The sequence below is a fragment of the Patella vulgata genome, chromosome 5 (assembly GCF_932274485.2).
Source record: "Patella vulgata chromosome 5, xgPatVulg1.2, whole genome shotgun sequence".
Classification (NCBI taxonomy): Eukaryota; Metazoa; Mollusca; class Gastropoda; family Patellidae; genus Patella; species Patella vulgata.
The window spans coordinates 77,556,011-77,569,153 of record NC_065883.2 but is presented as its reverse complement, the minus strand read 5'-3'; positions in this window follow the sequence as shown (position 1 = coordinate 77,569,153).

The following is a 13,143-nucleotide window of genomic DNA, read 5'->3' as shown; positions in this document are numbered from 1 at the left end:
GGGTTTTCTCCGGGTCCTCCGGTTTCCTCCCACTGCTAAAGACCCCTACGCGCAAGCGAATTATTGAAATAAAATTAAACCATATGTTAGTCCCGAAATGACCTAGTTTCTGTCGAGTGGACGTTAAACCCATTTCTCTCTCTCTCTCTCTCTCTCTCTCTCTCTCTCTCTCTCTTCTTCATAAAATAATTATTCATTTGGTTATAAGTTTGGTAACATAGTGTATCTTTGTATATATTTTATTACTATTTAATTTTAGTCAAATAGTACTTGACCAATATACGAATTTATATCTCACTAATCTTTCAAGTCTTTTAACTGTTTGGGTTTATACTTAATTTATCACCCAATAATACATTCTACAGTAGATATCGCTTGTGTGATAAATTTCATAATCTAGGAGATATCGCTTTACATGAATTTGATTGGTCAATTAACAAGGAACTACTTTTTTTTTATTTTCAAAGAACAGTTCATTTCTTTTTATTAAAAGTAGCTTCTTTTTTGTATTAAAAATGAATTATTTTTATTTAATTGACCTTGATGGAAACATTGTAGGAGATTCTCTGTGTAACGATATATAATGTATTAAAATACAGATGTGACGTCATCCTTTGATGTCGGCGTACCATTATTTCCAACTTGCCAATCGTACATTATCTATACTAGTTGAAATATTGGACTCGCGTGACGTATTTCATTGAAAAGCACGTGCAGGATAGTGTCTGTATTTTAAGTTGTTTAATGGTCTTGAGCTAAAGACATTGTGTAATATATTGAAATAACACCCAGGCAGTATGAATATATTACTTATAGTGGGGCGGTTATGGAAGACTTTTTGGTAGAATCGTGCATTTTGGGTTAGAAGCATGAAACTTGGCACACAGATGGAACCAACCCTACTGAATATTTTGGGATGTGGATCCACCTCAGCAGCTCCCCCTGGTGGTCGTTACGGCGATTTTTCTCAAAATGGCCGCCAATTTATTGAAATACATATATATCTTTAGAAGTATACATTGTAGAACCATGATCTAGGTGTCTAAATGTGTCAACCAGGCCAGCGGACACATAAACATAAGATATAATCAATTACATCAAACACCACATTCAAAATAAATTAAAAGCATATTTTGTTTAAACTTAAAAATAAATAAATATTGGAAATAACTTTTCAAGCTCATTTCACTCTTTGATATTGTTTAAAATATGTAATTTAAAGTGTTTTCAGTGTCACTGAATTTAAAATTAATCTAAATATGTAGAGTTTCCAAAATCCAAGATGGCGGAAATTCAAAATGGCGGCCAGAATTTCCCTAAAATGGTCGATTTTTCGGATAATCGTCATTTTTAAGTTTGATATGGCTAGTAATATGCGATTTAAAGGGTTTTCTGTGTCACTGAACTTAAATACAACCTCAAAAGAAAAGTTTCCGAAATCCAAGATGGCGGAAATTCAAAATGACGGCGAGAATTTCCCTAAAATGGTCGATTTTTCGGATAATCGTCATTTTTAAGTTTGATATGGCTAGTGATATGCGATTTAAAGGGTTTTCTGTGTCACTGAACATAAATACAACCTCAAAAGAAGAGTTTCCAAAATCCAAGATGGTTGAAAATCCAAAATTGCGACTAGAATTTCCCTAAAAGGAAAGATTTTTCAGATAATCGTCATTTTTTTGGTTTTGTATGGCTTGTAATAATGTTCTTCATTAGGTTTTCAAAGTCAATGAACTTGAAAATAACCCCAGAAATGAATGTTGAAAAGGAATATTACCTCAAAAATGAATTTTGAAAATGAATATTACATCAAAAATGAATTTTGAAGATGGTAGATGATTGCTTAAAAATAAAAAAAGGACAATTGTGAATTTTCCTCTTGGATTGGCTTGTAATAGCAAAGAGTAGTAGTTATTTTGATGGTAACTGGAATTGTTATACTGGATCCCAAGATTTAATATTATTCCAGCAAAACAGCGAGGCATATATATCCAGTTGTTACGAATTTATCTATTGTTTATTCAGAAATGGTTCAAAACAGTGGTTCAGTGAGTAAGACTCGCCAAGAACGAGGTCCGGGGTTCGATCCCAATGTTTGCCGAGAAAGTACTTCCGGATTTTCCAGGATGCAGCACGGGGGGCTTCTCAAGAAACCAGGTTTATATGTACACGTTGACGTGCGCATAAAAGAACCCTAAACAGTTGGAATTCGAAATAAGAGAAGGCCATAGCACCACTGTCTGGACCAATTTTCCTCATAGCACACTGCTTGATGAATAACAATATTCATTAACTTTGTTAGTACAGAGCAGTAGGACATTAAACCCCATTGCATCATTTCTGGTTCAGAAGACTTATGCCCGGAAACCGTTTGTGGTATCATCTAGACAGATGGATTCATATTTGTCAGTCATGTATTTCACAAAGTGAAAAGTGTAAAATGAATCATCAAAGTCTCTATGTCCGGCAACTTTTGTGGTATAGTCTAAATATGGTATCCACAGATCATTTTCGTCTGTAATGTATTGCACACCAAGTTCTAAGTTTAAAAATAATCATCACGAAAATAATTTGAAATGCATTTACGAATAGTATTGGTATCCCAAAAGTCATCCCCCACGATTTCCTCTTTTCTTATCTGTATTAAACCATACATAATAGCTAACACACGTTCTTCTTTTGTCCATACAACCTCGTGGGTTTTCTCTGGGTCCTCCGGTTTTCCTCCCACTGCTAAAGACCCCTATGCGCAAGCGAATTATTGAAATAAAATTGAACCATGTGTTAGTCCCGAAATGACCTAGTTTGTGTTGAGTGGATGTTAAACCCCATTTCTCTCTGTCTTTTGTCCATATCATCTTCTGTATTTAAACATCTGTTTTTTATGTGCAGACCAGCCCAATTTTTGTCAAGGTCGCTGAGATATAAATAAGGTTAGGGCACGTGATTGTTAGCGAGATTTTAGGTTAGGGTTCGGGTAAGCATTGAGACTAGGTCCAGGGTTAGGTTTAGGGTTGGGATTAGCGCTAGCCCTGTTTACATCTCGTGACTTATGACGAAAAATTGAGCTATAGCCTTATCACTTTGCACTAACTAAGTAACAATTATAGAATATGCACCTTTGGTCTATAGGCGTGCGCTCACATATTTATGCGACTAATCACTATTAGTAATATATATGAAGTGTTTAACGGCTAACGTTACAATATCATGGACGGGTTGGTTTAATTAAGGATGGGGGAGGGATATCATGGGCAGGTTGGTTTAATTAATGTAAGGGGGGGGGGCGTCTAGTAGTTTAACGCGTGCGCGTAAGTTCACAAGGTCAATCATTTAATCAAGTTTCCTAACTTTGGTACAGGCCCCTACAGTGAAGCGAATTGTTGAAATGAAATTGAACCATATGTTAGTCCCGAAATGACTTAGTTTGTGTGGAGTGGACGTTAAACTCTCTCTGTGCATAACACACCTATCATCTACGTGACAATATACATCAGGGCAGCTCCAATTGAGCTAATGAAGACGGGCATATGCCACGCAGTGTGCTATGACATTTGGCCCGGACAGCTAAGGCCTACTCTTATATCGAATTTCAACTGCCAGGGTATCTATTACGTGCACGTCAATGGGTACCGGGATCTCAGTTTGTTGTCCTATCCAAACGATTAGACGGCTGCCCTTGTCAGACACTCCGTCCTGCACCACTGACAAGAGGAAACCACGTCGGAAAATTCCTATAAGCTTTCTTCGCCAGCAACTCCAAACCAAAAAGAAAAACCATTACAATCCAGATGGAAGGTTCCACTTATCGGTCTGGTGGCGCGATGGGCGGAGACTAGATGAGTCTATCGGCGCGATGGGCGGAGACTAGATGAGTCTATCGGCGCGATGGGCGGAGACTAGATGAGTCTAGTGGCGCGATGGGCGGAGATTGGATGAGTCTAGCGGTGCGATCGGCGGCGACTTGATGAGTCTAGTGGCGCGATGGGCGGAGATTGGATGAGTCTAGCGGTGCGATCGGCGGCGACTTGATGAGTCTAATGACGCGATGGGCGGAGACTGTGTGACTCTAGCGGTGCGATGGGGTTTAACGTCCACTCGATACAAACTAGGTCATTTCCGGACTAACGTTTGGTTTAATTTTATTTCAATAATTCGCTTGCGCGTAGGGTTTTTTAACAGTGGGAGGAAACCGGAGGACCCGGAGAAAACCCACGAGGTTGGACAGGCGCCCCCAATCCTTGTCACGTACAACCGGGGAACTTACAAATTTCATCTTTAAGCCGTGAAAAATTAGATTACATTACCCGTTGCCTCACAGCGGCTTCAATAGAACGGAAGGTTATGGAACTTTACAGGTGTAAATTCTCTCTTCGGATATAAGCGACTTCAAATGATTCTTCAATTCTTTAATATACCGGAACATAAATATAAATATATCGTCATACAGTACTGACAGGCCAGTTACTACACTTAGTAAGGGATCCTGACTAGTGACTGCCTTCAATGCACATATTTGTTATATTTAAAAAAAAATCAGATAATAGGATAAAGGTAAATGTTGTAATTAAAACTGACATGTTGATAAATGAACAATGCATAAACTGTTAAACAATATAATAAATCAACAAAAACAATAGGTGGGATTAACGTCGTTACCCAATGACAGGTTGAATAGTGATGACAGGTTAAAGACATACTGGCCAGTTGATCTTAAAGTGGTTAATTTAAAGATACGCTATGGGAGACTAGATAAAGAGCTGGCAGTTCTCACTGTAAAAAATAAATAATGTAGTGTGAATATGTTGAAATTTTCAATCCAATTGCTCCACTTTGAACCGAAATATTTGCTATTGAATTTTAGACCTAGTCTCGATCATCGTTACTAAAGTCGGTACGATAAAAAAAAACCCACATATAGTCTCTATTTTCCAATTTTTGATTTAACCATCAATGAGCGTTGAGCAGCAGATCTGATTCAAATCCAGTGCAAATCCAACACTTTAGATGGCATCGAGAGTTGATTACGGTCTTTTTATGTTAAAATATGTATAATTAATAGTTTATATGTAACATTTCAGGCCTAAAGAAAGGCCGGCAATTGGCAGATTTAGCTCTTGCATAATGTATGTTTAATGTTTGCGTCGAGTGGACGTTAAACCACATCTCGCTCTCTCTCTCTCTCTCTCTCTCTGTTGCATAATGTATGTTTAAGAAGCATTAATTATTTTATCGATTGGCAGATTATCCCACCATTATAGATCGCTGATTACCGAAAATCTCGTGGCTATTTGTTCTCCAGTAACTGTTGGCGTTGGTCCACTCTACTAGCTATCCTGAATTCTTTTCAATTTTATTTTGTAAAATCCCATATCCATTTTCGTTCCAGTAAATCAGGGCGTACGTTTTTTGTTAAGGAGGCCTTCAACCTGGACCAAAATGAACCCAGCGGAGTTGGCATCACGGGCTATTGGACCAGAGGGGATAAAGTCTATTTCAGGTAGCTTCGAGTCAACAGGTTTGTTGAAAATACTGCTGTCAACTACGTTGCACAAGCTACCCATCTTAAATTGAATAACAAATTTATTTCAACTGTATTAAAATACATTTTTTCTTTATCACAAAGCCCAATTCTTGACTCTTGCGGGTGTACAATCAATTAGCCCCGGGAAATACCACTCACGTGTGTGCGTGAAGATGTATACCACTTGATACCACCCACGTCATTCGGATGGGAAGAAAAGTCGAGGACCCGTGTAAATATTGGCGTGCACGTAAAAAAACCCTTGGCAGTTTGAATTCGATATAAGGGTAGGTCATAGTGCCGCTGTCCGGGCACGGTGTATGCCCGTTCTTCAGAGCACGGTGTATGCCCGTTCTTCAGAGCACGGTGTATGCCCGTTCTTCAGAGCAACACAGTAGGATGTTAATTCCCATTCAGCTACATCAGATTTGAGTAGAATAAAAGATTCAAGTTATTTTAGTAATTCACATTAAACATACGAAACCTTAAAAAACCACAAACGTATGGTCAACTGAATTTAATGTATATCAAACTGGGTTTAACTTCGTCCTATATCAACTAGGCTACTGAAGAGCAAGTTTACCCGGATAGCCACGTTTTGCCCTATTTCAATAGTCACATGTTATTCTACAGTTAAACATACATTATACAAGAGCTAAATCTGCTTATTGCAGGTCTTTCCCTGAAAGGTTATCTAAATTATTAATTAGACATTAACTTATCCAGACCATAAACATCTCTCGGTGTACTGTCAGCTCTTTATCTTATCTCCCATATTGTATCTTTAGTATCTATATACATCTCACACTGTGGTATACAATTATTGCAAATGACATGATAATAATTTATTCGTACTGTTCGGTACAATTACTGTTCTGACCTAATTTGAATGGAATATACGTTATACCCCCCCCCCCCCCCGATCTCTCTCTCTCTCTCCCTCTCTCTCTCTCTCTCTCTCCCTCTCTCTCCCTCTCTCCGTATCAGTGTTTATTTTGACATGTTGAAGTTTATTAATGACAACGGAGATGTTTTCAGTTAGTTATTACTCATACTACCGGTGATGACATGCTACCCATGATATATTCATATTCTATGCAATATTAACTATGATATATCAGTTTTTACACAGTATTACTCAACGTTTGACAAAAATATTCCCGAATTTTACGGTAGCTAATTAAACCTTGTTTTCCGGATGACACGCTAACATAAGATTTATATTTTATTTTACACTCAAGGTCGACAGATATCTGGGTTCGTGATGACAGATGTTTTGTCAGTCAAATATTTCAGGTTTTTTTTTTATTCAAGTTGTCATTGAATATACAGTTTGGTTGTTAAATTCTTGAGGTTGTAGTTCTAGAATAAAGAATTCCACCCCGATATGGTGATTAAAGAATTCCACCCTATTTTTATAATCAAAGAATTCCATCCCATTCTGATTGTCAAAAGAAAATACTCCATTCTGATCGTCAAAAGAAATCCACTACATTCTGATCGTCAAAAGAAATCCACTACATTCTGATCGTCAAAAAATTCCATTCCATTCTGATTGTCAAAAGAAATCCATTACATTCTGATCGTCAAAGAATTCCACCCCATTCTGATAGTCAAAGAATTCCACTGCAACTGATAAGCAAAAAATCCACCACATTTAAAGAATTTCACCCTATTCTTAAAATCAAAGAATTCCACCCCATTTTGATAGAGCCCCCCCCCCCCCTCCCCTATTCTGATAAGCAAAGAAATTTTAAAATGTTCAAATTTCATATATAAATTCTACTCTATAACTTATCTTATGAAATAGGTTCAACATTATATAAGTGGTACACGCGACAGGATATATATAGTATTGATAGCATGACACGACCACTTATGTGTAATCAGGTTCAGCTAGCAAATTATGTGTATAGTTGCATGAGGTTTAGATGAAAATATATCAGCTGTTTATAATTATTTATAATTATGTATATATTTTCATGTTCTTTTGTAAATCATTGTACCACTTGTACTTTGGGCCGAGGGCCTTGGATATTGCATAAACAATTATTATTATTATTATTATTATTATAGTATTGATTATATATGTTGTACATAAGACATGGTAAGCTTACTCTTTCTAGAACACCCGATGCCACTAAGTCTAGATATATAGTATTGATAGATGTTGTACATGAGACAGGGTATGCCTACTCTATCTAGAACATCTGGTACCACCTAGTGTAGTTATACAGTATTGGTAGGTGTTGTACATGAGACAGGGTATGTTTACTCTATCTAGAACACCTGATACCACCTAGTTTAGATATATAGCATTGATAGGCGTTGTACATCCTCTAGCTATAGGTAGTGATGGGTATCATGTGTGAGACAGGGTCTGCTTTCTCTATCTAGAACACCTGATACCACCTAGTTTAGATATATAGTATTGATAGATGTTATACATGAGACAGGGTATGCTTACTATATCTAGAACACCTGGTACCACCTCGTCTAGATATATTATTGACAGATGTCGTACATAAGACAGGACATGTATTAGGTTTGTAGAACACCACATTATGTGGTCCACTTTAAGATCGGAATGTTAGTTTAGTGTTTTCTCCATCTAGTTTGTATTCACTCATATTATTATTACGTTTTCGCATATTTCATTTATTTCATTCGCCCGGGCAACGCTGGCTCAGTGTGTAAGACGCTGGCTCGCTAACCAGGAGCCTGTTTCACGAAATTTTAACTAAGATAAAATCCAAATTTTAGTAATTTGATTAGATAATATTAGATTGATTTTAGTGCTTAGCCAATCAAAATTTAAGTATATACTAAAATTTGGATTTTGTCTTTAGCTAAGATTTGGAGATACAGGGCCCTGGAGGTCTCAAGTTCGCTTTCAGTATTGGTCGAGAACGCTCAGTGGAATTTTCCGACGTGATTCCCCCTTGTCAGATCTGACAAGGAACAGTGTCTAGTCGTTAGGATGGAACGAAAAACTGAGATCTCGTATACACGATGGCGTGCACGTAAAAGAATCCTTGACAATTGGGCAGCGGCACTACTTTTATATCGAATTACAACTGCCAAGTAACTTTTACGTGCACGCCAATGTATACACGGGACCTTGGGTTTGCGTCTCATCCGAATAACTAGACAGCTGTCCTTGTCAGGCCCTCCGTCCTGCACCACTGACAAGGGAAATCCACGTCGGAAAATCCCGATGACTTTCTCGACCAATGCAGGGATCGAAAACACGATCTCCAGACTAGCGAGCCAGCGCCTTACCCACTTAGCCACCGTGGCTCCCACAAACCTTATGCCACAACGCGTACTCGCTAACCATTCCCCCCCCCCCCCAAATATTACGATGACGAGATTCTTAATCTGTAACCAACTCCTATAATGATAATAGGCTATATATATATATATATATATATATATATATATATATATATATATATATATATATAACCCACTTATATCAATATAAATTCTATTCCAGACAGTTCGTATTTATAAATAGATTGATTCATATGATATATATAGATATATACATCCCCCTCTTACTCACCCCAACTCGTCCCTGTTACAATTTTATCTCATATACAGCCCCCCCACTCCCCTACTCGCCCCTGTCATAATATATCATAGTTTTACTAAAACACCGACTAGTAAATTTGAATAAAAAAGAAGAATTATATTTTGTTTTGTTATACGCCCACATTGAAATATAGTCTATGTTGTGTATGTCACCGTCCAGCCGTGGTCTACACTCTCTCCGTCCAGTCGAGGTCTACATTATCTCCGTCCAGCCGTGATCTACTCTCTCCGTCCAGTCGTGATCTACATTATCTCCGTCCAGTCGTTGTCTACATTATCTCCGTCCAGTCGTGATCTACTCTCTCCGTCCAGTCGTGATCTACACTCTCTCCGTCCAGCCGTGATCTACACTCTCTCCGTCCAGCCGTGATCTACTCTCTCCGTCCAGCCGTGATCTACTCTCTCCGTCCAGTCGTGATCTACATTATCTCCGTCCAGTCGTTGTCTACATTATCTCCGTCCAGTCGTGATCTACATTATCTCCGTCCAGTCGTTGTCTACATTATCTCCGTCCAGCCGTGATCTACTCTCTCCGTCCAGTCGTGATCTACATTATCTCCGTCCAGTCGTTGTCTACATTATCTCCGTCCAGTCGTGGTCTACATTATCTCCGTCCAGTCGTGATCTACTCTCTCCGTCCAGTCGTGATCTACACTCTCTCCGTCCAGCCGTGATCTACACTCTCCGTCCAGTCGTGATCTACATTATCTCCGTCCAGTCGTTGTCTACATTATCTCCGTCCAGTCGTGATCTACATTATCTCCGTCCAGCCGTGATCTACTCTCTCCGTCCAGTCGTGATCTACATTATCTCCGTCCAGTCGTTGTCTACACTCTCTCCGTCAAGTCGAGGTCTACACTCCCTCCGTCCAGCCGTGATCTACATTATCTCCGTCCAGCCGTGATCTACTCTCTCCGTCCAGTCGTGATCTACATTATCTCCGTCCAGTCGTTGTCTACATTATCTCCGTCCAGTCGTGATCTACATTATCTCCGTCCAGTCGTTGTCTACATTATCTCCGTCCAGTCGTGATCTACATTATCTCCGTCCAGTCGTTGTCTACATTATCTCCGTCCAGCCGTGATCTACTCTCTCCGTCCAGTCGTGATCTACATTATCTCCGTCCAGTCGTTGTCTACATTATCTCCGTCCAGTCGTGGTCTACATTATCTCCGTCCAGTCGTGATCTACTCTCTCCGTCCAGTCGTGATCTACACTCTCTCCGTCCAGCCGTGATCTACACTCTCTCCGTCCAGCCGTGATCTACTCTCTCCGTCCAGCCGTGATCTACTCTCTCCGTCCAGTCGTGATCTACATTATCTCCGTCCAGTCGTTGTCTACATTATCTCCGTCCAGTCGTGATCTACATTATCTCCGTCCAGTCGTGATCTACATTATCTCCGTCCAGTCGTGGTCTACATTATCTCCGTCCAGTCGTTGTCTACATTATCTCCGTCCAGTCGTGATCTACATTATCTCCGTCCAGTCGTGATCTACATTATCTCCGTCCAGTCGTGGTCTACATTATCTCCGTCCAGTCGTGATCTACATTATCTCCGTCCAGCCGTGATCTACTCTCTCCGTCAAGCCGTGATCTACATTATCTCCGTCCAGTCGTGGTCTACATTATCTCCGTCCAGTCGTGATCTACATTATCTCCGTCCAGTCGTGGTCTACATTATCTCCGTCCAGTCGTGGTCTACATTATCTCCGTTTTGTTGTGGTCTACATTATCTCCGCCCAGCCGTGGTCTACATTATCTCCGCCCAGCCGTGGTCTACATTATCTCCGTCCAGTCGTGGTCTACATTATCTCCGTCCAGTCGTGGTCTACATTATCTCCGTCTAGCCGTGGTCTACATTATCTCCGTTTCGTCGTGGTCTACATTATCTCCGTCCAGTCATGGTCTACATTATCTCCGCCCAGCCGTGGTCTACATTATCTCCGCCCAGCCGTGGTCTACATTATCTCCGCCCAGCCGTGGTCTACATTATCTCCGTCCAGTCCTGGTCTACATTATCTCCGCCCATCCGTGGTCTACATTATCTCCGCCCAACCGTGGTCTACATTATCTCCGCCCAGCCGTGGTCTACATTATCTTCGCCCAGCCGTGGTCTACATTATCTTGTGAACACTCTACAGATTACATTCATAATCCGATACTTTTAAAATTGACAGAGGAACAACCTGTTCTAGAGTTATAGCCCTTATTTTACTTTGTAGAACCTCTTGAACGCTCCAACGACAAAAGTTACCATCAGATCGGAATGAAATTGATATGCGTTATTGAATCGACGAATCCTATTAAATATCAACAAATTTTAATTAGTTTTTTTGAAAATGCTCCTATTACCGTACACAAGATAAATGCGTGATAAATATGCCGATACCGTTTGACATGACTTCTGGAATATGTTTAGCCAGGTTTTTCGAGTCCCTTGTTACAAATAAAGGTATGATAAGACCTGATAGGATCACCACGATTAAGTGGCTAAGTGGGTAAGACGCTGGCTCGCTAACCTGGAGGTCGGGTGTTCGATCCCTGTATTGGCCGAGAAAGTTCATCCAGATTTTCCGACGTGGTTCCCCCTTGTCAGTGATGCAGGACGGAGGGCCTGACAAGGACAACTGTCTAGTCCTTCGGATGAGACGAAAAACCGAGGTCCCGTGTATACATTAGATTACACGTAAAAGATCCCTTGGCAGTTGGAATTCGATATAAGAGGAGGAGATAGTGCCGCTTCCCGGGCAAAATTTCCCTCATAGCACACCGTATGGCGTATGTCCGTCCTCATTAGCCCAGTATAGGAGCAGAACAGTAGGACGTTAAACCCCATTTCATTTCATTTCATTTCGTGGTAGTGGGAACCTAGCATAAGCTACTTTAACGCTCAGTAAAGGTAAAAAAGACTGGATAATTAGAATAAAAACCCGTCTTCATAACCTTTGTTGACGTCGGGCGTATGTTTCGTTGCCTGGCAACATATCTTTAATTATTATTTGTAAAATTATATCATCTTTAAATCTTTTTTCTAGTTTACGGGGAACCACAACAAGTGTTCCAGGTCCTTCCCAACTTCCGCATATACAGAAACAAACCGGTTATCTTAACACAGCCTGTAAGACTGTTGTGGCCTGACCTCCGCACATGCAGAAACAAACCGGTTGGTTAGTGCTAAATGATAAGGTCAGCTCAATTTGTCGTCATAGATCACGAGATATAAACAGAGCTAGCGCTAATCCCAACCCTAACCCTTACCCTTGGCCTAGCCTCAATGCTTACCCTAACCCTAACCTAAAATCTCGCCAACGATCACGTGCCCTAACCTTATTTACATCACAACGACCTTGACAAAAATTGAGCTGGTCTTAACAAATATATATAGCCCAAACGAGATATCTAATATAGCCGCCCGGAGAAAACACATTCATCTTAAAACAAGTACAACACTTTAAAACTTGTCAACAAGATATAGACATAAATCATTTCTCAAATTGTTTTCGGTGAGAGGCGATGATTTATTCTGTGTGTGTGAGTTAGTTGTATTTTACGTCCGCTTCCACTGTGGTGATATCGCAGATTTATTTTTCAAAGTGAAGGCTTTTTATATGACATGAAATGAAATGGGGTTTAACCTCCTGCTGCTTGGCTCCGACAGGGTTAATAAAGACGGGCATATCGCCCATACAGTGCGTTATGAGGACAATTTTGCCCGGACAGCGGCACTATGGCCTACACTTGTTACGAATAACAACTGTCCATTATTAATTAGACGTTAAAGATACATTAGTTAAGAGTTTAATAAAGAGTTGGTCATTCTTGCTATAATAATTTAAAAATAGATGATAAAAAAAGAAAATATTGAAAATTTCAGTCAAATTAATTTATTCTGAACGGAGTTGTCACTGTTGGAAGTTTGGACTAGAAATAGGCATCAACTGTGTCCACACCGTCTACGAGAATTACCGATCGTTTGATTGAAAGACGAAACTCCACCCACATATTCTCGATTATCAAGTAA